This window comes from Triturus cristatus, chromosome 10, assembly GCF_964204655.1.
Source record: "Triturus cristatus chromosome 10, aTriCri1.1, whole genome shotgun sequence".
Taxonomy (NCBI): Eukaryota; Metazoa; Chordata; class Amphibia; order Caudata; family Salamandridae; genus Triturus; species Triturus cristatus.
In genome coordinates this window covers 98,162,973-98,189,801 of record NC_140593.1, presented here as the reverse complement: position 1 = coordinate 98,189,801, position 26,829 = coordinate 98,162,973, and the positions used below count along the sequence as shown (strand labels likewise).

The 26,829-nt window shown below is 47.4% G+C and overlaps 1 protein-coding gene across 3 annotated transcripts in view; it reads left to right on the top strand.

Annotated features, from left to right (window-relative positions):
* Nucleotides 1-26,829, top strand: part of NGLY1 (N-glycanase 1) — a 354,362-nt gene that overhangs the window by 98,496 nt on the left and 229,037 nt on the right. The gene's annotated exons all lie outside the window — the stretch shown is intronic.

Here is a 26,829-nt window from a genome sequence, read left to right as displayed (position 1 = left end):
TTGTGTGGGGCGCTATATAAAAAAAGAACGCCACAATATTACTTGTCTATGACCTGAATGATGAGAATTAATCATTACATGGCGCTAACGTTGAGTACTTACCAAGAGAAAAAACGGAGAGAAAAAGACTAATGGAATCCGTACGGCAACCAAGTTCGAAGCGTCTGATAATCTTTCGCTGCAGGCGCGTTGTGGTCAGCGTGTGTAACGCGGAAATAATAATAGACTCCACCGGATGTGATCTAGGTCACGTGCTAATAATGGTGAGCAACGACAGACTACTAGTAGGTCCGAAGTATAAACGATAACTGCTCTGATGCAAATATGATATGAAAACTAAGAGTACAGACGGTACAAATTATTGCTACCATGAACGGACCTATCAATGTGCAACAGAGATTATTAGTCTGTTGCCTAGTATAAAAGTTAACCGACTACAAGTGTTAGATACATAAGAACTTGATCATTATCAGAAAATCAGTCTCGTCTATCTGATTATATCTGTGTGGATAAAAACTAACGGTCATTATAAGAAAGCGGATATGATTGCTATAACCAGGTGCAAAAAAGATGACAAATTCTACTGGTCCACTGTGGGTAGCTATTAATGAATAAAAAGACCGTAAGGAGTGAATATACTGAATCTACATACACACTGAAAATACTATCATGCTATGTGGACATGATTTTTTAAATGCTACATAAGTTTTTTAAAATGGACTGATAACCCAGAGGTGTTTGTTTTATTATACAGATTTGTTATTACAGGAAACAGCTCATGTCTAACCGATCATTTAGCCCGACCGGGATCATAGTATTGAGAATTTTTATCCAGTAAATTTCCTTCTGTAAATGCTTCCTAGTGGTGTCTACCCCGGGGCGTACTTGCAGTTTCTCAATAACTTGGAACCTCAACTCGGAGATTACATGTCTCGCCTCAACCCAATGATTTGCCAAAGTTTTTTTTTTTTCTTTCAGTGCAAATATATATTTATTTTCTTCAGTGCATGGGTGCCATCACGTGTTTCGAACCTCTGAGGGTTCTTTTTTTTTTTTTTTTTTTTTTTTTTTTTTTTTTTTTGTTGAAAAACCTAATTGACATTTCAATCATTAACAAGTATGGGCCTGCAACCCCCCGGGGCCGGCCGCTAAGCAATCAGAGCAATAAGAGCAAATGTAAACACAGGCGGCACCTCGGAGAGCAGGATCTTCATTCCAATATAGTCCGGCCAGTGAGCCGCGCAGGTAGGACACCAGGAGAAAAAGGGGTTTTCATTTTATAATGAAACAAGACAGTAGGATCAGGTGCCAAACAATTTCCCAACAGCGATAAGGGGCAAGAATAATAGACGTAAGCAATAAGCAGCAATCTATTGGATCAATGGCGCAGGCACGGGAAATTCCGGATGGGGAAGAATATCAAAAACAGTTGCGCCTGCAGGCCCCGGTACCTAACGCCCAGAGAACACCCCGGAAACTGTGGCACACATGAAGAGGCGACGATTCACAACAAAGGAGGTGTACCGCGCTGATCCCAGAAAAGAAGAAACAAGAAGAAGCGGAGAAGAAAAAGGAGGCCATGGAAAAAGAGATAAAGACTAAAGAGTCCCCTCCCCCAACCCCCCACCCTGCACCTCTGCAAATGAGTATGCCCCCCCCCCCCCCCCCAGCAGTGTGCCTGTCGCCCTGGAACTAGACCCGAAATATAGAAGAAAAAGGGAAAAAGGAGTAAGAAAGAACCCCACCAGACGGGGGGGTGGAGAAAGTATAATAAACTGGAGGAGGGCCTTCAAAACATACCCCCGGCTTCTCCCTCCCGCACGGTGAAGTCTCCCCACAGCAAACAATAAGCAGCACCAAATCGACAATATCAAAAAAGGGGAATGGGGAGCATTATGCACCAACTATGCTAATAACCATGAGAGTACGCAACCATGAGTCCGCCCGTCTACTAGATGACCACCCCCGAAGGATCAGCATCATCCTTGACCACTCTTTGCAATTCTGCCCATGCCTACCCCTCGACCCAGCACCATGTCCGATGTTCCAAGGTAAAGGAGTGTCCAAAAACAACCGGGAAGCGACGCACACAGGTGGGGTGGAAGTCTCTGAGTACCAACACAGTCCGCATCATGGAGGGACGTCTTTCCCAGTGCTGCCCCAGGATCTGCACTGCACACAAGGTCCAGGAAGGCTGAATCAGCCAAAGTAGACAAACTTTGCTGGAATTGTCCCTGGGTCGCCGGAGGCCGTGCACGGGACAAGGCCACCACCTTCCACTCGGGTCCAGTACCTCCGGAACAGATCAAACCCTCAGTTAGCCGATCACACGGTAGCATACTGTCCGGAGTGTCCGGCTGTGCACTAATCGCAGGGGTGGCCGCAACATTATCCTCCTGTGTGCAGTGTGGGAAGCCCCTGTGTACCTGTGGACCAGCATGCCGCCACTGTCCCAACGCTGATGCCACACCATCGAGCTTACTCCCCAAGACCCCGGCGCCACGAGCCAAGGAGAAATGAAGGGCACCAAGGGCCTCTAGGAGGTCGCCGTACCCCAGCACAGCTCTCTGCGATCGCTCCGCCACACTCCCAAAAGTCACACACTCCCAATCCTGCTGCGACCCAGTGGACAGGATGGTAGGCTGCATAGCAACAAGATGGCCGCCGGGAAGGCCCGACTCGTATTGGGGCCGGGACCCAGGGACAAGCGCCTCGAGGTCCACGTCGCTGAAGACAGGGGTCCGGGGGCAGGCACAAATTCCGCCGTTGCGTGGTCACGGGCAACAGTCGTCCCCGCCACGGACCAGCTCCCGCGAAAAGCCGGGAGCAGCCCGCAAGGATCAGGGCGAGCTAGGGGCGGCGTCCGGGCAGCTCACCGTCGAAGGCAGGGGCAAGCACCGAAGAATCTGAGAATTGCACCCCCGGGCATGTCCTCGGTCCGCTACGCTTAGCAGTGGGAGCGACTACGGCAAAATGCAGGCCGAGGGCAGCACCGCTCCGGTGGACCGACTCCACCCAGTCACCACAGGCGGCTGTTGTTAAACTGCCACCCGGCCAAGGCGTCCACTCGAGGTCCCGGCTCCGGGGCTGCACGGGCCGCAAAGTTCAACTGCAGATTTCTCCGGCGGTACGGCAGCCAGAAACCTCGGAGTCACACAATCGGTTGCCACTCTCATTCACAAACACGATCTCATGGCGCAGACTGAGGATCTCGTGCAGGATATCCGTGCGGGATGCGGAGGTTCACGGAGCCGGGAATCTACGCTGCCGTCCCGGTCGCCATCTTGGCTCCTGTGATTTGCCAAAGTTGATGTGGTTCTTTGATTTCTAATTTTACTTTTGTGTTCAGTTATACTGGTTTTCAGTTTTCTCTCTGTTTTCCCAACGTAAGCCTTTCGGCAGGGGCATTTAATGCAATATATCACATTTTCAGAGTTACAATCACTGGTGTGCTTGAGCTTTATTTTCTTGCCAGTTGTTGGGTGAGTTAACTCATTGCCTATAATCACATTATTGCAATGTATGCAATTATTGCAGCTCATGGTGCCTTTACATCCTGTTATTGCTTGATCTTGTTTGGGAAATAATAGAGCACAAAGGTTTTTGCCCTGGTGTATACGTAAAGTGTTTTTTCTGAAAAAATGCCATTGGAATCTGTTTCATTTTCTAACATTTCCCATCTGGTGTTTATAATTCTTTTTAGTGATTGTGATTCTGTGGAAAATTGCATGACAAATACCAATCTATCTGTTTTTAGGTCTTGTTTGTGGCATTAATAAATCTTTACGTTTGTTTTTTGCTCGTGTAAGACATTCATCAAGAATATTTTCAGGATAACCTCTTGCCTTATATCGCTGTTTAAATTCTTGCTCCTTTACTTCCATTGTGTTTGGGTCTGAACATATCCGTCTTATGCGGGTAAATTGAGAAAATGGTAAGTTTTTTTAATAAGCTTTTCGGATGAAAGCTGCTGTAAGCTAGTGCATTATTGCGATCTGTGGGCTTTTGGTATACTTCCGTTTCGAATTTCTGTCTCCATCGATTTAGTGACCAGTACATCTAAGAAATGGATGCTTTGATCCTCAATATGGTTCGTAAATTGTATCCTGGGTCAATGGTGTTTTGTGTTTCAATCATTGATTTTAATTTAGTTTTGGAATCTGACCATAGGATGAAGATGATATTAATGTTTCTGGTATACATTCTGATGCTTTGCCACCTTTCTGGGTTTGTCATGATGTTTACATGTTCATAGAGAGCCATGAAGATATTTGCGTATGCCGGGGCACCCGCAAAACCCATAGAGGTACCCGTCATTTGTGCATAAAATTGACCTTGTCATTCAAAGTGACTGTGATTTAGACAGAATGTAAGTACCTTTAGAATAAAAACCTTCTCCATGTCAATGTCCTCTAGTTGAAGCAATGCCCATTCGACAGCCTCTATGCCTGCTTGGTGTGGTATTGATGTATATAATGCCAATACATCTATAGTGCAAAGCACTAGGTTCGTGATATCTGTTCCATCAAACTATTCCAGTTTCTGTAGAAAATGTGTTGTATCCTTTGTGTAAGACTTCCAATTCTGAACGAATAATTGCAAATAGTAATCCAAGAACTTGCCTATTGGGTCGAACAATGATCCACACCCTGATACTATTGGACGGAATGGTGGGTCCATAAGATTTTTGTGTATCTTCGGGATCATATATAATTTTGGTCTTCTTGGATTAACAGTTGTAAGGTAAATTCTAGTTTGGTCAGTGATCCAATCATTGTTATTGGCCTCATTTAACCCCTTCGGTGCCACGCCCTTTCCCCCTCCTGTGCCGGGCGTTTCACACGCGGGTGGGGTTCATGACGAGATAGTCTCGTCATGGGCACAGCGCGACCGTGCTCCATGACGAGACTATCTCGTCATGGGCACAGAAGAGGTTAAGATGTCCTCCAATATTTTCTGCAATTGCGCAGTCTGGTCATTTGGTAATAGCATCAGTTACATGTTCATTCACCTTCGCTATATAGTAAGATGTGTCAATGACCACTATCGCACCGACCTTATCTGCAGGTTGCATTGTAATTTCCAAGTTATTGGCAAGAGATTTGATTGGAAGTCTGTCCTGTTTAGTTCAATTTTGTTGTCTTCTATATTGGTAATTAACTTGTTTTAAGTCTTTTTGAACCATTGTTTCAAAAGAGTCCAGGATTTTGTGTGAAACCGGTGGGACAAATGTGCTACGTGGTTTAAACACACTCATGGTTGTAATTGCTGGATGTTGCTCTGGGGGAACCACGTTCGAGAAAAAATGTCGTAACCCTAACAATCTCATGAATTTATAGAAATAAGCTTCAGCTTGAAAAAGAGTAGACGGGCTGGTGGGGACAAATGACATCCCGCGTCCCAAACCAATTTTCTCTTGCGGAGTCAGTTGGTGAGAAGAAATGTTAATGAGTAGGTCACTGTTTTGCCGCTGCGTAATGATTTGCCACTTTTTTCTCTGTCCTCCTTGTTTTTCCCATATTGGTATTACTCTGCGATCTATTGTTGATGGTGGCCGCCCTTGGTCTGGGGCTTGGGATAAAAAAAAAAACTTGCGGTGCTGATTTGGATGATTGGCTTAGATCAGTTGATGATCCTGCTTTTTGAGTCTGGGATGTAGAAGATCTCACCGGTGTTCTATTAGTCATTTCTTGATCCAAAACCCGAACTTTCATCAGATGATGTAGTACCTTTTTTGTGATCAAATCTTCTCCTAGAATATATCTCGGCCCATGTGTAGACCTCATTTAATTTATAGTCAATTATGTCCCTTTTGTACTTGCGTAATTTGCCTTCCTGTAACTCTTTTTCATATTTTTCCAATTTTTGATTCAAGACTTCCAATTGTAATTTCCATGCATTATCCTCCATTCGTAATTCCAGTTCGCCTTTCAAATTTCTTCTTCAAGTTTTCGTATAGTTTTAGAAAGTTCTTCAATTTTAAGTTAAATCCGATCTAGCAAACATTTGTTTAAGATGGCATAACACTTATCCATGAAGAGTAAATTAAGGTGAAACCGGAAAAGCATGGGTTTAAGCGTAGGCCCCGTGGTATACGTTTCGCCTTGTGATATTGTACAAGTGTTGATGCGTGAAGTTTCTGATTGAGCGGTCGACGGGTAATGAATTTGAATTCTAATTTCCTAAGTTGTTGGGTTCTGGGTTCTAGGATCATTGTAATAGGGATAATGTAGGATGCACCTTCAGTCTGAAGGCACCCATTAGATACTAATTCATTTTTGTAAAGTACCAAGGTGTGTCAGATTTGTAAGTCACATTTTTGTGAAAACCTGTAGGGTACGCATTTTGGTCTGAGTGTTATCACCTAACATGTTGGAAATTTTCTTTTGAATAGGTTGTGTTTGGGCTGATTATTGATTTTCAATTTTTATATATATTTTTTTTAGGTACTCCCTGGGCATTGCTAATTTGATTACTTAACGGGTCCTGATGAAGGTGGCTATTCTTTTCCTGTGCCACCGAAACGCGTCGACCACTGATATTTATATCCTGCTCTTTGCAGCTGTTCTGTTTGTCATAGGAGATTACTGTCATACTTAGATCTCCAATTCATTTTGAGTTTTTTGCTTGTGATTATGAATGTAGTATGAATGTGGATTGAATCGGTATGAGAGAATGTGAAAAAACCTTTTTTGATGTGTTTAGCTTTACCTAGGGAATACATTATGGTAATAAGTGGTATGATATGCTATAGATAAATGTGTTGAGTATATTCATTATATGTTTATAAAAAAGAAATCACAAATTGATAATTTTGATATCTAAAGAAAAGTGTTTTTTCTTTAAAAAAAAAAAGGAATAAATCAAAACATAAAAAATAATTATGTATCTGTAGTATATTATAATTTGATATGGCCTGTTTTTGAATTCATTTGGATCAGTTAAAAAAAGAAATATAGGTCACGAGGGAGCTTCTATAGTACGATTGTTTTTCCTTACCCCTCTTCTCTCTGACCTAAATTAATTATTTGAGGGGGTCCCAATTTCTCTGCCTTAAGTCATCTGCAGTTACAAAGCCACCCCCGTACCAGCTGGGCAGGTCCATCAACTTCTGTACATGGCAAAAACCATGGAGCCAAATCAAGGATAGTGACCGGGCATATGGGGCCTTTCGCAATACAAGGATGAATGCACGTTACCACGTCTAGGCAACCTGGCTAACCATGAATGGGCAATCCTGAGGCGTCTTGAAGCCCACCATCCTGTATCGGTAGGTCTGCCTCTGTGCTCGAGTCCGCTAGTAATTTCTTTGCCCGTTGGCGCACCATTGTGCGGCATATTGGAGAAGCCCAGCGAAGTAATACAGACGTAGGTCTGGAAGGAAGAGGTATCCCTTATCCATATCCAGTTTTAACATCTCTAACCTCACCCTACTGCATTTCCCGGCTGACACCAGGGAGACCAAGAGGCTATTTGGGCTAGTAAATGTGACATTTGGGATTCAACTGAATGAGTTTTGCAGCACATATAGGCAGTGTGGTAGGAGAACCATTTTTGCCAATGCTACTCGTCCCATGACAGATCGTTGGAGGCTATTTCAGAATTGTATTGGTCTCAAGGCTCGCGAGTACCGCTCCTGGGTTCAAGGCAAATTCAGCTCAACAGCATGTGCAACCTGAATGCCTAAATACCGGAAATTATCACATTCCCATTTGAATGCCAAGTCGGGGAGTTCCTCGACCGCTCTCCCTGCAAGGTTAGCCAGAGGGAACATTATTGATTTCTGGCTATTAATACCCAGCTCCGACACAGCACCATTAAGAGCGTCGGTATGGCCTCCGTAGGGTGACGTAAATAAACCTGCATTCATCAGCTGAGTAACCACTCTGTTCAATCGTATTGCTGAGACTTTAGCCAGAATTTTTTTATCCACCCCTAGCATGGATAGAGGTCGGTATGAGCCAGGTCACGCTGGGTCTTTGCCCGGCTTGGGGAGCATTACTATCGGGGTTTGGAGAGAGGAAGAGTCCCAACCTGCTTGACCTCATGTAAGGTCTCCAGCAGTTTAGGGAGTAGCATGTCTGCAAATGTCTACTAGGAGGCCGTCCGGTCCTGGGTCTTTGCAGCGAGCCATACCCTGGACTGCCTCACGGAGGTCTTCAAGTCTAATCTCTCATCCTAGCTCGTCTCGCAAATCCGCCGGCAAGCGAGGGAGTCTTGTATAATCTAGGAACTGACTTCTTCTTGTCCTATCGACCAGGTTCTCTATATTTACAGGTGTTCACGAAATGTGGCGTTTAAAACAGTTTGTGTTGGTGCGAGGGTTCCATCATCGCGCTTTCATGTCAATACAATTGGGGGCGTTCACCCTTCAGGAGCCGTGCCAAGAGTTTGCCCAATTTATCCCCTTCCCGGTGCAAGAGTTGGCGGTATTCCCGACTGACCAGACAATCCGATTTATCACATATGTCTCCCCTGCTGCGTTGGGCACATAATCCGCTCCTCACCATGTCTCTCCGTCTGGGCCTTTATTCTGTAGGGCAGTCAGTGCTGCCTCCGTGAGCTCTCTAACAGCTTCCGCATGCCTCCCACCTTTGAGAGGCAGTCCCCACGTGTCACTAATTTAATGCTTCCCATTCCATTCCCCTGGTATTGATGGATAGCCAGTTGACTTGGAAATAACCACTGGCCAGCCCCCTGAGCTCATCTTTCAGGGTTTCTTGTTGCAGTCGCCAGAGGGGAAACCTTGGCCGGCCACTCCCGGTCCCCCATGTCAGTAGCACTGGGGAATGATCCGAAATAAATCTCCCTAATAATTCGATCCATAGAGCGGCCACCGCTGCATCACCTGTAAGCAGAAAACCATCCAAGCAGCTATAAGCTGAACGCGCAGGTGTGTAGCACGTATAACCCTGTGCATCTGGCTGCGTCATGCACCATAGGTCCACACACCCAAGGTGGTCCATAACTCCCTTTAGAGCAGCCGACATATTAGGTTTTGTGTGTAGTTTGGGGGGTGTCTATCTATTGTGCCATCTAACACCGAGTTACTCACCTGCCCACAAAATTGGAATTCCTGCATATGTCAATAGCTGTTGCTCCAGATCCAAATAAAAATCATTGTCATCAACATTTGGGGTGTAGACATTCAGCAGGCATACTTCAGTGCCATCCAACACCCCATGCACCAAAACATAACGTCCCACTATATCTGCTATAAGTAGCGGACCCGAAAGGGAACCTGCAGAGCCACCCAATTACTACCCTTCGGGCATATGTGGAGTATGTGCCTACGAACAACTGACCTCTCCACTTTGTGTAGCCTTTGAGTTTCCTTGTCCGACACGTGGGTTTCCTGCAGCATAGCTATGTGTATGCCATGTCTGCGAAGATCATTTTGAACTCTATATAGCTTCATGAGTGAATTAAGCCCCTATACATTCCATTGGAGTAAGTCCACTATGCCCACCCGCCATCTAAACAGAACGCCATGTTCAAATGCCTTCTCCCCACCCACCGACTAAACGCATTACTAACCACTCGTGCCTCCCCAATTGTAACTCGACCACAATTCCCACCCTATAAACTAGAATAAATCAGGGCAATGGTCTGCCTGCTATCCGATCACTAGGCAGCGTCCACCGAAATTATAAACACTTATTCTGTAGCATGTACAGGAATCACTCATCCGCATACTCAATCACACCACAACCACAGCTCTATTATCCCAGTGCAGTGGCGAGAGGGTACTCCACCAGCCACCCTACCCGTGAGTTGTAGGGGCATCCATCCACACCATGCACTCACCCAGCTACCACAGACTATCGATTCCAATCCAGCAACAAAAATCGGCAGCGAAAGAGAGGGGGGGAGGGGGGGAAGCAAGGGGTATGCGGAGGTTGGCAAAAAAGGAGGCAAGGAAACGTAAAAGAGAGGGGGGCATTGGGCCACCTCATAAAGAACCTCTGCCCAACACGCCAATGTAGTTATTTGATCCGGCCTGTCTTCTTTAGCCATCTGCAGGGAGCTTAAGTTGCACCTCTAGATCCTCCAGCTCCTCAGTGTCTCTTTGTTGGTACAAGGGCATCCTTAGGTTCAATGATTTGCCAAATGTTCATGTGTTGGTGGTTTGGGGGGTGTCCTCCACTACATCTCCCGTGTTCGCCTCCGAGCTCGCAGCAGTCACCACCTCCACTAATGCTCTTGCTTACTCTCTTTCTGCCTGGAGCAACTCTGGGCTCATTCGAGACGAGTGCGCCCCTTCACTGTCTGACCCCACACTTTCCAATTCCAGGGAACCATCCTGTCATACTACCACAATTTGTGCAGATTTCGCGGGGCGTTTACTCCTCCAGCCGTGTATGTTTGTCTTCTGTGAGGACCAGATATCTGAAGGTCCGCCATGAGAGGCCTCCGAAGACCAGGGCCGGTTCTCTCTGCTCACCTCCTGCCAGTCCCAGGCAGTTTCAGGCATGGTGAGATAGTGGGTGCGACCCCCATATTGGACCTTAACCTTAGAGGGATAGAGTAGCATATACTGCAGGTTCATTGCCCTTATTTTTTGTTTCACCCTGACAAGACATCCTCTGTTGCTGCACCAGGCGTGTGTAATCTGGAAATCTGCAGATGGTGTGATTTTCGAACACTGGCTCTCCCCCTTGCCGTGCCTCTCTGAGTATACAGTCCCGATCTCTGTAGTTAAGGATCTAGGCTATAAGATTGCATGGAAAGGCAACCACCGGCAGGGCTGGGCCCAGCACCTGATGCGCCAGTTCGATCAGAAAGCAGGGAGAGAGGGGGGCTGAAGGCAGTGTTGTTTTGATCCAGTTTTCGAGGATAACCTCTGGTGTGTTACCTTCTGCTCCCTTCGGGAATCCCACAAAGCGCAAGTTGCATCTACGGGATCGGTCTTCCGCTTCTTCTGCTCTGCATTCCAGTATCACCGTTTTTGCTGTTAGATCACTGAGGGCTGTTTTCAGGGTGGAGACCTCGGTCTCCAACTTCAAGACCTTCTGTTCAGTCGCCATGGATTGCTCGGCTATGGCCCTCAGGTTGCCCGATCCCCTGTGCGTACCGCCTCCCCTGATGTCAAGTGGGCTGGGTTCGCCTCCTGCCCGTCTGCCGCATGGTAGTTGGCCAGACGTAGCCAGTCTTCACCTCCTGGCACAGACCGCTTTGGCGTAATTTGGCTCTGTGGTGCCTGCATGCCACTACTTGGGCTGCCGGTGATTCCAATTGCCTCTTCTACAGGTAAGGGGGGGTTAAAACACTTTAAAACCCTTTACAGCGCGTCCTTCGCGGCAGCAATCTTGGCCACACCCCATGCATTCCTAAATTAACCTTCTAAATTCCCCAGAGATGTTTTTAGCAAACCAGACAGCTATGCTGCCTGGTAGGCTGGTACCTAACAAGCGCTATGACGCTTATAGAATGGACCGCTTTATAGCTCTTTTATATTTTGAAAGTAAAGAAAATAAAAGCGCTCTGATGTGGTCATAGTGCTTTTTTGTGGCGGGAAGGGGCTATGGTGATTAAAGGTACAAATGGACGGAGGGGAGTCACGCAACGATGGGGAAAACACATTAAGGATGAATAGCGGAGTTCCCCCAAATACACAAGACCCTGACAAATCTTCCCTGAAATGGATGCAACTACAACATGCCTCCTTGGAAGGCATGGAAAGTCCGAACATAGATGAGAATTTTTGTTGCTACTCTTGGGCACTGAGTGAACTCCGTTCCCCCCCCCTTCCACCTCCCTCCCCTACACCCCCCCCTCCCCACCCCCTCCCCACCCAGGCCTGTGTGAGCCAGACTGGAGTCAATGTTCAAGCCCCGCTGCTCCAGAACCGGTTGTCAGGTGTACTTCGAGACACAACATCCTTTAAAATATCTTTTTAATTTCTTTAATGTGTCTTCTGGTGGCATGTCGGTATCGCTATAACTCTAGTGCAATGTGTGACTCCTCCCCTACACACACAGATATACATACCAAGGCGAAAAAACACATACATAATGCACACTTTCACACAGATATTCACACATAGAGATACATTTACAGAGATTCACAGACCGATGTCCAGACCCACACACTCACACAGACATATACATACACAAGCACACACAAAGGAGCACCTAGATAAAAACGTAGGCATATAGGCGCGCGCGAACATACGAGCACACATGAAACCCAGAGAGAAACGCTGACACATAGAGAAACGCACATACACACCAGTATGTATACACCAATACAATACACACACACATACACAAAAGTATACACACAAACATACGCGCACATAGATGATTCACGTGGGTGCACTCTGAGGCGGTTGGAGAGGACGATCCAAATGATAGCATCTTCTAGTTAAATATTTGTAAGGCTGCGAAGGTGATAAAAAATACTGTATCGAGTCACAAAAGCCTACATACAATTGATAAATACTGGATCTCAAATGGTGATATTGTCTTTAAGTGAAGTCTTTCCATATTAAATGACACTTGTGCGTGTGTGCAATGATGGAGGTAACCGCAACAGGGTGGAGGGGGGCCGTGGATGGGCAAGCAACGATGGTGGAGGGAACAAGCATCGACACGAGGGAGGTGGTGGGAGGGGCAGGAGCAAACCACCACATAATAGTTGGGGTAGGCAGAGGCCATGGAGGGAAGCCAAGTGGACTAATGTGTCCACTGCAGGGGCCTGTGTTTGACTCCATGGTCACAGGTTCAAATCCGGTGGGTTCACTCGGCCTTTCATCCATCTGAGGTAGATAAAATTAGTACCATTGAGTTGGGTAACAAGAAGCATCTGTTATTCAGCACCAAGATACCTACGGGTGAACGTGCGCTTTACAAATACACGTTATGTTATGGCTTAGTGCCAGAATCCCCACCCTTCCGGAAAAACAAAACCTTGAATGTCCAAGTAAGGATGCAAAACGTTCCCAGTGGACCTTAGTTGTGCAAAGAGTCCTCCAAGGATCTGGAAACTTACCTTCTGCAGTGGTTTCCAGCTCATGTGGCAGCAGCCAGGGGCAGAGGTCTGGTGTGTTTGAAAAGCGTGGTGCTGGCAGTGGATTGATCACAAATTAAAACCAAGCATTTGCAATGCAATAGGTCTCGCATTAGTGAAAATATGAGCTACTGGCGTTGTAAAAAACGAGCATTTTATTTTTTGTTTAAAATAATGCCGGCAGTAGCATAAAAAAATTAATTCTACTAATGAAGAAAAGGGTGCAGTACCACAGGCTGTTACCAGGTGTTCCTAGTACCCTTTCCTTAAGCCTTAATATAGGAATTGGATTACCCAGAGGCTTAAGGAACGAGTGCAAGCATTTGTTCCTTAATTAGTGGAATTTCTTTTCTTATCGCAGATGCAACAAAAGGCTAAAAAACATTTCGGAAATGCTCACGCTTAATCCTTAAGCCTCTGGGTAATGTAATTCCTATATTGGGTCTTAAGGAAAGGGTGCTGTACCACAGGCTGTTACTAGGTGTCCTTGGTACGCTAGAGGGCGCACAGCGAAATGGCTGCAATGTAACACAGCTCCGCCGGACGGCGCAAAAAACACTTTAAAATCCTACTGTTCCCGCGCTTGTAAACAACTGGAAACGACGGTATTGAGTTGCTGAATGCCCCCAGCAGCCATCGAAAAGCAAGTGTGCCCTCCGTATGCTGTTCCTCATCGGCTTTTCAACAATTTAAGCCTGCGGACCGGCGCTCGCAAGGTGGTGGCCCCAGTCTCCAAAGTTTGGCACCGAAAGCCCCACGTATCGCCTGCGACTTGCGACGCGCCATGGAGTTCCCTGATGGCAACGGTCGATTGACCAACAGAGATCCGGCCGTAGCAGCGCATAATATCGGGCGACTGCAGACCCGCAGGTGAGAGCTGGGTGATTGCGCAAAGGGAGGGCCACGTCCCTGTGGAGATCATCTGGAGACTGGAGCCGCTGCAGTGGTGATGTGTGCGGTATATCCCGGCGTCCTTGAGTCTGGCGAGGTGCCCGGTCGTACATCATTGTTTCAAGACGTTCCAGAGCCCTGAGGGTCGTTACTGCACGGGCTCCTGCTCGGCCCCAGCGCCACGCGGCCCTACCAACCTAACCGCCACGCTAGGCCCGACTTTGTAATTGCACCCCTGTGGTGGGGGGATTGGGGGAGGATGGCGGCGGTGAACGAACATTCTTGTCCGGGGGCCTGCATCTGCACCGGTGCCACTGCGTAAAGAGAAAGCCGCTGAGGTGCTCACTACTGCAAATCTAGAGATTCGGCACTGCGGCGCACGCCGATGAGCTGGCAGGGCGCTCCATGTCAGGCGTACACTACCTTTGGAGCGGGTATAGCGTGGTCCTCATTATTGTGAACTCTCTGCGCTGAGATGCCGCCTATCCCAAACCTGATAACTGGCCTGCTGACATTGCTGCTGGTACACTGTGAGACATTGTTGACTCGACGAACTGGAGGAGATTGGCCCCCTAATTCTGGACAGCCAAATTCCTAACTCCTCACTAGTCTCTATACAAGAGGGTACGCTGTGGGCTGTTCAGGTGCTGTTGAGACTGTGGTGGTGAATTGGAATCTTTCACGAATACCGTGATTTGCGACAGCAGTCCAGCGCTTCACCATGGGGAAATCTGAATGCAATCATCCTTGGCTGACCTTTGAACCGCGCCAGTCTAGCAAATCCAGACAGCAGGCGGCATCGGACTCTGAGGCCGAGGCTCCTCCAGACAGTCTCACAGCCATTGAGAAGACATTATTGGCCTTACAAAACAGCTTGCAAATGATAGATGGTAAAATTGATAATTTAAATCTCCGAATGGATCACATGTCCACTAAACTGGAGAAGCACGCGCTGAGACTGGGGGAAGCCGAAACCCATATCTCTGAAGCTGAAGGTGGACTGCAGAAACCAGCTGAGAAAACGCTTGCCATGGAAAAAGTGCTTGCTGTGTTCCAGGCGAAGAACGAGGATTTAGAGTCCAGATCCAGGCGCAACAACCTACGCATCACAGGACTGCCCGAATCCACCAATACCGGGCGCCTTGAACCATATGTCGCGAATTTGCTACAAGTTATATTTGGTGCCAAGAATTTCTCAAATTCTGATTGTGGAGCGTGCTCAGAATTTTGATAGCCAGACCGCCGCCGGGGGCCCCCCCCGAGGCCTCTGACAACACCGTGACGCAATCCTACGGCTGGCTAGAGAAAAAGGTGATATCGTTCATGAAGGGAACCATCTCGCTTTCTATCCCAACTTCACAGCAGCAGTGCAAGCAGTGTGAAAAGAATATCTCCCAGCCAAGAAGCTCCTCATTGCTAAGAAGGTTCCCTACGCAATGTTATATCCTGCGCGACTGCAGATAGACATCGACGGGAAATCAAGGATTTTTCACAACCCCAAATCGGCAATGGACTATGTGGAAAAACCTCAGGCGACGACATCGTGACTCCTCCAACCGCACTGGCAGCGATAAGGATACATCTCACTAGCAGGGCTCGGACTGAAGGCTGGCGATGGCTGCCTGACTCTGATGGCAAATCCCCTGTAGGTGCCGGGCAAAGGTGACGGATGGCCTGAACACTGGAGTCGGGAGCTCATAATAAAGAGACTTCTGATATTGTGGTCGACGTCCTGGTTACTGGACTGGCAGATAAGATTTCATCATTATCTAGGTGGATTGTTTCACTTGCTAGTTTCTTGACTTTAATATGCGAGTGCGGCAACATAGTTGAAGGGGTCTCTGTCTACCTCCCGTTCATCTTGGGAGGGGCACTGTGTCTCTCTGCGCCCCAATGGGAGATCCCCAACACTGTTAGTTCTGTGTGTTTTTGTTTTTTGTCATTTTGGGGAGGGCACTGGGATGGCTTTGGCAGGTTGGGGTTGCTGAAGTGGGTGGAGGGCTGGGGGGGTGGGTTTCCGGGGTTGCAACAACAAGGGACACTTGGGGGCTATATCATGCTACTGGGCATGAGGCGGGAGTTTGGGATAGGGACTGAGCTTGCATGTACTGCACTGTCTGATTATATGTTAACTCGCAATTTGATGATACGAACACACCACCACTATGGTATTAGGTGATAGATGTACATTTCTAACATACAACGTTGGCGGACTCAACTCTCCTCAAAAGATTAGAAAGATATTTGGATAGACAGGGAATACAAGTTGCACTACTGCAGGAGACTCCCCTTACCACTAATTATGAGGCAGGGCTAGCACACAGGTTGGCCGGATACAAACTGGCTTCGTCTTATTCCACTTATGCTAGAGGAGTTCTGATCCTGATCAAAAAAGTATACCATTTATGCCATTTAACACATACTGATAACGAGGTACACTGATAACGAGGGGCGCTGTGCCATGGTCCATGGCAAACTGGGTATGTCACTGATTACTATTGTAAATGTATATGGGCCGGTTGTGGAAGAGCCTCAGGCTTTTGATCGCATGTTTAATGTGTTGTAGCGCTGGCCGGAATCAACAATAATATGGGGTCGCGATTTTAACACTCATTTGGATCCACTGCAGGATAAGTCCAGTCCTCACATCTCTCGTGCACTCAAGGTTGCTCACTGTATAAGAAACACCGTAGTGGAATTAGAATTACTAGATGTTTGGCGCACTAGACACGCTGAGGCATGCATTGGTACACATGTCACACCTGCTCATAATAGCTGGTCCCGCCTGGACTATTGGCTCCTGGGTGAGAAAGCCAATGACTGGGTTACAGCGGTGGAGATCCTACCTCGAACACTGTCCGATCACAATCCAGTGCGACTGGCGCTCTCTATTCCCACAAACCCGCAGGGTCCATTTACCTGGCGATTCGCTGCGGAAGCTCTCTTGGATCCTATATATGAAGACACTATCCGTACAGTGATAACACAGTATGTTGAATTAAATGTTGGAACTGTTGACAGCGTGGCCACCTTGTGGGAGGCCTTCAAAGTGACTATACGTGGTGTTTGTATTAGCACCACCGCCGGAATCCTGCGAGACATTAGAGGTTAATTGCACAAGTTAGAATCTTCATTGGGGGACCTTGAACGGGAATATGCGTCCGCACCATGTACATCCACATTAACTCGCATATGAGTCGCTTCTGGACTCGTTTGCTTCTTTAATATTGGGTCTCATTTATTGACTCTGTGTGTACAACAAATGCTTAACACTATTCTCTGATAAGCTTAAACAGCTTGCCCACACTACCACAAAAGAGAGCATTTGGGGTTATTAATTTAACCCCTGTAAGCCAGTAAGGCTAGTCTGAAATTTCTATATAGTGTACTTTATTTTGGTAAATGACATAAAAAGCCAGCTTCCTACAACTATTGACTAGTTTCAATCCCTGCTCAGGTTTGTTACCATTACATCAAAAATGTAGGGGCCTTGCTATGAAGACATGCAACGTCCATTAAAAGTATTGCAGGTTTGTTCAGAAGTAACAATTTTGTTATCTACTCACTACCGGCAACTGCTGTTCTGATTTGCCTTGAGTGATTCCTACTTAGATTCTCTGCAGGCTGGTTTTTGTTTTCACGCGCTCTCCGTTCCACCGCGGGATTCCAGTTTGTGTGGAGAGAGCTAGCGAGAGTGTGGGGAGCCCTATTTCCGGTTTTAGAGGAGATTGCAGTAGTCAGCGGTCCAGCTGCTCACTCAGCCAATTATTTAAACCGCATGGCAGGCCGTCGCCAGGGCACCTGCATCTCCGGGCTCAATCACGGTTACCTCACTGAGACATTTTTATTCAGGTGAGGAACTCATTGGTATGAGATTTGCTATGTAGAATTCTGACACGTGTAACCCACTCAGTAATTTCTCCTGCTTGGAGGGCCCTTTCTCCTGCTTGCACTGTCAATTTCAGAGTATCAACAAAAGGCAGAAAGCTGAACATATATCAGTTCCTTCTAAGTCCTATCTGATTTCAGTTTGACATGTCCTCACTCTCAGCCATTATCATTTCCCCTAAATGATCTTCTGCCTGGAAGTGTTTCCTATGCAATGTGAGATCCTTGCTGAAACATGCTATTGAAATATGGGACTTCCTGACCTGGGTTTCCTCACGGAGACTTGGCTTAAACCCGCCTCTACTCCTTCTATCACCCTGGCTCTCCCCAAAAAATACCGTATTTTAAGGATTGATAGGAAGGGTAGGATGGGTGGCGGCATTGCCATTGTATATAAAGAGGCTTTAAAAGTGTCTATTATTAAATCTAGCTCGGAGGAAAAGATAGACATCTGTATATCGAAAATAGAATTCTCACCCCAAGAATGTTGGAAAGGTGCTTTAGTGTATCGTCCCCCAGATCCCCACCAGGACTTTACTCTTAAATTCCTGGATTTGATTGCTATATATGCGATTGCTTCGAAACACTTTGTTTTATTAGGTGCTTTTAACATACAGAGCCAAAAAACTCCAATTTGGAAGTCACTCAGTTCCTGGCTGACCTGGCCTCTCTTGGCCTGGAAAAGACCAACGTGGGTCCTACCCACTCGGCAGGCCATACGTCCGACCTAATCTTACCCAATTCTTCGAATTCACATTCCAAGGCCTCCTGTCGGATAGTTCGGTAGGACCATGCCCTAATTGATTTCCAGATAACTGTTACCTTAGGGGATATTCCTGTCGACTCGACCTCTCACTGTTTTTGGAGACAATGGCATAATATCACTCCCAACTCCTTTAAGAAAGTGTTTAGAGTTCCTTTGACAATGGAATCAGTGAATTTCAGTTTAAGTGTTAATTACTATTATAGCCATTGATCATATTGCCCCTCTAAAACAATACAAAAACACTCAATCGAGCTATGCCCTGGTACTCACCTGAATTACGTAAAGAGAAGTCAATGTGTAAACAGCTGGAGAAACCCCCTTCTCAAGCATTATGCAATAATATTGCTAACTACTTGGAAGAAAAAATCAATTGGATTTATAATAAATTCTCTGTAGCTAATGACATCCTGAAAGAATGTACCATTCTTCTCCCACTAAGTAACAATAATGCTCCTTTTTTATAAAGTTTTATCTGCCTACAAATTGATGCGGTGGAGGAAATGTTGAAATCTGCTGAGTCGGGGTACCCTCTTGACATTTATTCCAGCCAATATTACTGCTCTATCCACTCAGCCTGCTCCAGCCATTTGCCAGATATTTAATCTTTCTTTGAGTGAGGGCCAACTTCCACTTGAGCAGAAGTTCGCTCAGGTAATTAAAATTGGTAAAAAGCTTAATCTCCTGGCTTCTAATATGTCCAATTACTGTCCTAGCTCCCTCCTTCCTCTTATGAGTAAATTATTGGAAGGATATCAATAAGAAACTTACAGAATACATAGTCTACTGGCTGTCTAGACCCATCACAGTCGGGTTTTAGACCTATGTATAGCACAGAATCAGCGTTGATAGTGGTGACTGATCATATCAGATGTTCTCTTGATAATAATCAAGCTGTGTTGCTAGTGCTGTTGGATCTATCCGCAGCTTTGGATACAGTGTCCCACCGAACTCTGCTGCAAAGATTGAAGGAGATTAGAATTAGTGGTCGAGCTTTACAATGGTTTACGAGCTTCTTAACACACAGTGCACAGACCATTAACCTAGGACCTTTTCGGTCCCTTATCTTGGAACTCACCAAGGGAGTGCCACAGGGCTCCTATTTGAGCCCTACTCTGTTGTAAGAAAGTGCCCTCTTTCTTGCATGGTATGCCCCCACTTTTTGCTGAATTGCTGATGTTCTTTGACTGAGTGTGCCCTGGGCTCTTGCTAATCGGGCACCCAGGGCCTATGTTCCTTCCCTAAAACTGCATTGAAGCCTAAACCCAATTGGCATCTCTGGCTATATGTCAGCCCCTGGTGAATGGTACCACAGGTACCCAGGGCACTGTGACCAGACACACTTATTGTGCCACCCTTAGAGGCCCTGTACCTTGACACTCCCACACTGCCTTTGCAGGTTGAGTGTCTTGGTGCAGAACAAAGTGAAGATTCGACATGGTACACATCCCTGTGTGCCATGCCCACAAACCACTGCCCTGGCATACATCAGTCACCCCTCTAGCTGGGTGCCCTATGCCAGTGGTGAGGGTACAGGTGCATGAGCCCTGTACCCCTACAGTGCCCAAGTCCATTCCTGGGCACTGTAAGTGCAGTGCTGCCATTAAGAGTATATGGTGCTGGGAGTTTGTCATTACGAACTCTACAGCACCATAATGGCTACACTGAAGACTGGGAAGTTTGGTATCAAACTTCTCAGCATATTAAACCCACACTGATGCCAGTGTGGGATTTAATGAAAAATGCACAACAGAGAGCATCTTAGAGATGCCCCCTGAAACTCGACCAACTCCTAGTGACCTGACTGGTGATGGCAGCCTAAGCAGCCACTCAGACATGTTTCTGGACCCCTGGGTCGAGAGCTTGCTTTCTCTCGGGGGGCCTGAAACAATGCACATCCTGGGACGAGATGCCAAGCCTCCTCCTCCAGGATGGGCAGGGTTCACGAAGGAGAAGCTTCAAAGGCATGCCGCCTTTGTGGGCCTCTCCAGACCATTTGCTGCTGTCAGTAACTGGTCCTCACTGGTTCTACCCCCCACTTTGGGCGGGAGAACCGGCGGGAAAAACAAGTGAGGAAGAGAGGTGTGCCCACCTCTGCCAACTCCACCCCTTAGGTGGGGGAGGCCAGGTGAAGCACAACCTCGAGTCCCCACCATCTTGAGGATGGGGGGACTCAGCCAACCAGGGACAGGCTCCTGTCCCCCTTCCCACTGGAGAGTGGCAGAATAGGGATGTACCCACGCCAGGGAAGGGACCCATTGGTCCCTACCCCTTACCTACCTGTAACGCCCCTAAATGTAGTATTTAGGGGGCACCCTGAACCTACCTTCCTCAGATCCAGCAACAACAAGAAAAGAAGATATGAAGAAGGATGAAGAGCTGTGCAGAGCTAACAAGAGGACGACGACCACTGACTTGGCCCCAAATCTACAGGCCTGTCTCCCCTCAAACCTGCTCCTGCGAAATCCCAGTGTGTCCTGCAGCCAGCAACCTCAAAAACCCCGGAGGACCAGCCTGCCTTCACTTCAAGGACTGAATCTCCCGTGAACTCCAGACTTGTTATAACTGCAGAGTCTGGTGCCAGCTAGAGACCGCGAATCCAGCCCACTCGGCACCCGGCCCGAACTCGAGTGGAAAAACACGAGGATGTCACCCCGGCGATCCTGACCCGAGATCCGGTGATCCCTGACCTGCCTCAAGCCTCCAGCCGACACCTGCAGCCTAAATCCAGAAGGCCCCCCTAACCGCAACCAGGAGCTGGTAAGAAGATCGACCCCAAAAGGCACCCCTGCACCCAACGCCCCACGGCCTTGTGTGCACAACCCGCCGGTGCCTAGCCAACTCTTAACTTCCCAACTTACCTCTCCAAGTGGTGGTCGCACCCAGAAGTCCTTCGTCTCCCTGCTTTTGCAAAACGGAGGTCCTCCATCGAAAACAGGGTGCCCAACGTCGCAAGAGCACTCTGCACCCGGCTGCCTCTGTGCCATTGAGGGTGCACCTTTTGTGCTTCTTTATTTGCCCTGATCTTAACCCTAGGAGCTTTGTTCCTACAACCCAGTGGCCTGCTTGCCAGCCGCCACCAACCGTTGGCCCCCTATCCCCCATTGGATAACACTGGGCCTCAATGCTCTGCACCCGGCCGCCCTAGTGCCGCTGAGGGTGCAACAACAGTGCATAACTGACCCTGGGGGACCCCTGAGTCTAACCCCAGAACCTTAACTCCCACAGCTGTTTACTTACCTGTGAAACGTTAACACGTTTTTTCCCCAATAGGATAGCATTTACACTTTTTCTCCAAAGGTGTGGAGTTTTGAAACCGAAATATATTCCTTAAAAATCGCACAAATTACCAAAACGTATTTACTCACCTGTTTGCAGGAAATGTCCCAGTGCTGAATCTAGGTATCCAGCACCAAGTTAGAAAAGTAACGTGAAACGTAACCTACCTGCAATTTACTGTCAAAGCCTATTCATTTCAATGTTCTGCTCCAAAAAGTTTCTAAGTGTGGAGTTTTGAAATATGAAAATATTCTTTAAAAATCGCACGAATGAGGAGGAGCCAAGATGGCGACCGGGACGGCAGCGTAGACTCCCGGCTCCGTGAACCTCTGCATCCCGCACGGATATCCTGCCTGAGATCCTTAACCTGTGCTACGTGGTCGTGTTTCTGAAGGAGAGGGGCTCCCGACTGTCTGACTCCGAGGTTTCTAGCTGCGGTATTACCGGAGAAAACTGCATCTGAACTTTGCGGCCTGTGCGGCCCTGGAGCCGGGACATCGAGTGGACGCCGTGGCCGGGTGGCAGTGCGACAACAGCGGCCAGTGGTGACTGGGTGGAGTCGGCCCACCGGAGCGGTGCCAAACTCGGCCTACATTTCGGCATGGTCACTTCTACTGCCCAGCGTAGCGGACCGAGTGCTTGACCGGGGGTGCAAATCTTAGGTTCCCCGGTGACTGCCCCTGCCTTGCTGGTGAGCTGCCCGGCCGCCGTCCGTATCCTGCCCCGATCGCTGCGGGCCGCCCCCGGATTTCCACGGGGGCTGGTCCGTGGTGGGGACGACTGTTGCCCGTGACCACGGATAGTTTTTTGCCTGCCCCCGGAGCCCGGTCACCCGCGACGTGGACATCGCAACGCTTGTCCCGGCCCCGGTGAGGGTCGGGCATACTTGGCGGCCATCTTTGGGCGATGAAGCCTACCATCCTGTCCGCTGGGCCGCGGCGGGCCTGTGAGCGTACGACTTCTGGGAGTATGGCGGCGAGATCGCAGAGAGCTGAGCTGGGGTACGGCGACCTCCTCGAGGCTCTTGGTACTCTTCACTCCTCCTTGGTTCATGGTTTCGTGATCTTGGGGAGTAGGCTCGATGGTGTGGCGTCGGAGTTGGGGCAGTGGCGGCCCGCCTGTCCGCACGAATACAGAGACTACCCACACTACGCGCAGGAGGATGCTGTGGCGGCCACCCCTGAGGTTAGTGCACGACTGGACGCCCCGGCCAGTATGCTACAGTGTGTTCGACCTTCTGAGGGCCTGATCTGTCCCGGAGGCGTTGGACCTGAGTGTGATGTGGTGGCCTCATCCCGTACATGCCCTCCTACGACCCAGGGACAACTCCTGCAACTAATGTCTGCTTTGGCTGCTTCTGCCTCCCTGAACCTTGCATGCAGTGCAGATCCTAGGGCAGCACTGGGAAGCCTGTTTCCTCACGCGGCGGACTGTGTTGATGTTCAGAGACTTCCACCCCACCTGTGTGCGTCGCTTCTCTGTCGTTGTTGGACATTTCTCTGCCTAGGAACATTGGGTATGGTGCTGGGTCGAGGGGTTGGCATGGGCAGAATTCCAAAGAGTGGTCAGGGATGAGGCTGGCCCCTCGGGGGTGGTCGCCTAATGGACGGGCGGGCATAGAGGTGGCGTGCTCTCCTGACATGGCTACTGGCACAATAGGTACATAATGCTCCCCATCGTGGTTTGAGAAGATTGTCTTTGTGCTGTTCCTTGTTCACTTTAGGGGAACCTTACCGTGCGGGAGGGAGAACGCCGGGGGTCTGTTATGAAGGCCCTCCTCCAGTTTATAAATACTTTCTCTACCCCCCGCCTGGTGGGGGTCTTTTCCTACTTCTTTTTCCCTACTCTTCTATATTTCGGGTCTGGTTCCAGGGCGACAGGCACACTGCTGGGGGGGGGGCCGTACTCATTTGCAGAGGTGCAGGGTGGGGGGTTGGGGGAGGGGATTCTGTATTCTTTCATCTCCTATTCCATGGCCTCCTTTTTCTTCTCTGATTCTTTTTGTTTTTTCTTTTTCTGGGATCAGCGTGATACACTCCCTTTTGCTATGCCTCGTTGCCATTCCATGTGTTCACAACTTCCGAGGTGTTCTTGGGGAGTTTTGGCGGGGGACTGCGGGCGCAACTGTATATTATGTTCTTCCCCATCCTGATGTTCTTGTGTTTGCGCCATCGACCTAATAGATTGCTGTAAATCGCTAACGTTCATTACTCTGCAGCTCCGTGATCGTTGTTTTAAAATTGCTTGTCACCTGATCCTACTGCCTTGTCTCATCATAAAATGAAAACCTTTTTCTCCTGGTGCCCTACTTACGCTGTTCACAGTATTAGTAGTACGATTTTTGCTCCCCGAAGTGCTGCCTGTGTTTGTACTTGTCGTTATTGATCTGATTGCTTAGCGGCCGGCCCTGGGGGGTTGTAGGCCCATACTTGTTCTTATTGAACTGTTAATAAAGGTTTCCAAAAAAAAAAAAAAAAAAAATCGCACGAATAACCAAAACGGAATTTCTTACATGTTTGCAGGAAATGTCCCAGTGCTGAATCTAGGTACCCAGCACGGAGTTAGAAAGTAAATTAAAAGGTAACTTACCTGAAATTTACTGAAAAAGCCTATTCATTCCAATGTACTGTATTTGCTAAGTGTTGCATACTACTGTTCCCCTGTAAATCAAAAAAAGTACAATTTCTATTGCATTTTCAAACTCTAACCAGTAACTTATTACTGAAAAGTATTTAATGCTTACCTGTGCCAGGCTTGCTTGGTTCTAAAAATAAACAGTATATTTTTATACAACAACAATTGGCCTAGAGTTTAGTTCTCTAGTGTGTGAATTAATTTGCTGACTGAGTGTGTACATCAAATGCTTAACACTGACTGTCCTCTGATACTGCCTTACTGCTCGACCAGGCTACCACTATTAGAGAGTAAGGTTCTATCTAACGTTAACCTCTGCCTACCTCTGGGGACACTTGGACTCTATACACACTATACCTCATTTTGGTGTAGTATATATAGAGCCGGTTTCTTACATCTGTTCATATTTATGTGGCCCCCCTGGCCAAGATTATTAGAGAATTTGGTTTTACCCTATCTCTTATGCTGACGACACACATTGGAGGGCATAAGAGCAATTTCTTCATGGATGATGGCAAAGTCTCCAGCTGAATGCTGATCAGAGTGAGATTATACTCTTTGGTAATGCCGATGCACTCTGGTCCGCAGAGTGGTGGCATGTGGAGCTGGGCCCAGCCTCTATCTCGAAGACAGTGGTAAAAAACCAAGCTGTTCATTTAGATCAGGCTCTGTCTATGAAGGATCAGGTAGTGGCTACCACCGGTACCTGCTTCTATCTGATGTACCTCTTGAATAGATTTTCTCCTGCTTCCGTTACCTGTGCACAAAACCCTGGTTCAGGCGCTGGTTATCAGTCGGCTGGACTATTGAAATGTACTTTTGGCAGCAGCCAATGAATCCATTCTGAACAAACTTCAAGTGGTACAGAACACAGCGGCGCGGCTAGTCAAGAATATGCCTCCTAAAACATCTTCTCTCCCCCTCTTGCAACAACTCCACTGGCTTCGTATTCGCCAGAGAATCAAGTTTAAAATTTGCTGTATGATACACAAAGCCTAAAAGGGCAAAGGACCCAGTTACCTAGCTGATTAACTCATTCCCTACCAGCCAGGTAGGGCCTTGCGCTCTAGGGAGAAAGCTTTCCTCATTACTCCCCGTTTCAGGAAATCACATAGGGGAGGTAAATCCTTCTATTATCTGGCCTTCATGCTGTGGAATCATCTACCTCTTGAACTTTAGAGATATGATAACCTTTCTATCTTTAGGAAGCAACTGAAATCTGAACTTTTTGCCAGTTAAGTCCTTGCCGGTTCTGTTTTGTACTGCCCTCAGCGGAGGTACCCCTGCGGGGGTAATTAGGCGCTCTATAAACTGCAAATTAAATTAAATGGTGGCCTGCTTAGAAGAGCTGGTAGCTTTTCACACTTGTTGGGATCCTGGATTTAGAAACCAAACCGGGTGAAGGCGCCTTTTCATATCTGGAAATTCTCCTCCAGGACAGTGTCTCACTCTTTACTCTGGCAATCGAAGAAAGCCATCTCTTACTGACATATTCAGAAACACTGCTTTTAATGCTTGGCCTCCCTTTCCCCCAAAAATAACAATGCATACAAATGTAGATACAAGGGGGTGGGGGCTTCCGTCAGCCCTCTTCACTATTGGTCTGATTAAGGGTCACTCATTTTGTGTCCACCCACCACAGCCAGCATGAGGAGATGAGTCAGCCCACTTCCGCCGTTGTCTCTCCTCATAGTGAGTGACGATGTTTGCTATTGCGCATATAGATATCTGCCTAGAAAATAGTCCTATAAAGTGCCAGGGGTGGTAAGCCATTCTCTGCTTTCATGTATGCTTTTATGTCATGTTTATTTGCTTTTCTTTTAGATGTAACGTTCTCTCATTCTGTGTTTTTTGTCTTTGCACACACATGCACACCAATCTCGGATGGCAGCGTTTTTACTTTTACACTTGTCTTTTGCATATGTTTAGTTAAAAAAAAGTAAAGAAAAATTGCAAGCTTACTAAGGCGACATCTATTGGCTTTGCTATTTCTTTTTTCACCTTTAAATTCAAATTCTGTTCTCAGACCACAGCTGCATTTAGATGTTGGCGATGTTTGATTAGGACATTCTAATGCTCCAGGTATACACATGCTTTACACGTCAGGTACAAGATATTCGAGCCAAAATGCCTTACATTTGTGTTTGAAGGAGAAAGGGGAATTGCTCACCTCATTCACTTTTTGCCCCCTACAAGTGCCTACCAACAAGTGCTAGTAGCCTCTTCATGTATATTGTAAAAAAAAAAAATGAAAAGAACTATTTTCGCACACAATACCGCCTGATACTCAACACACTATATTTTACTAAAAACAAAAAAAACTGACATTTGACCTAGTCAGTGTTCTTGTCTGATTCCTGACT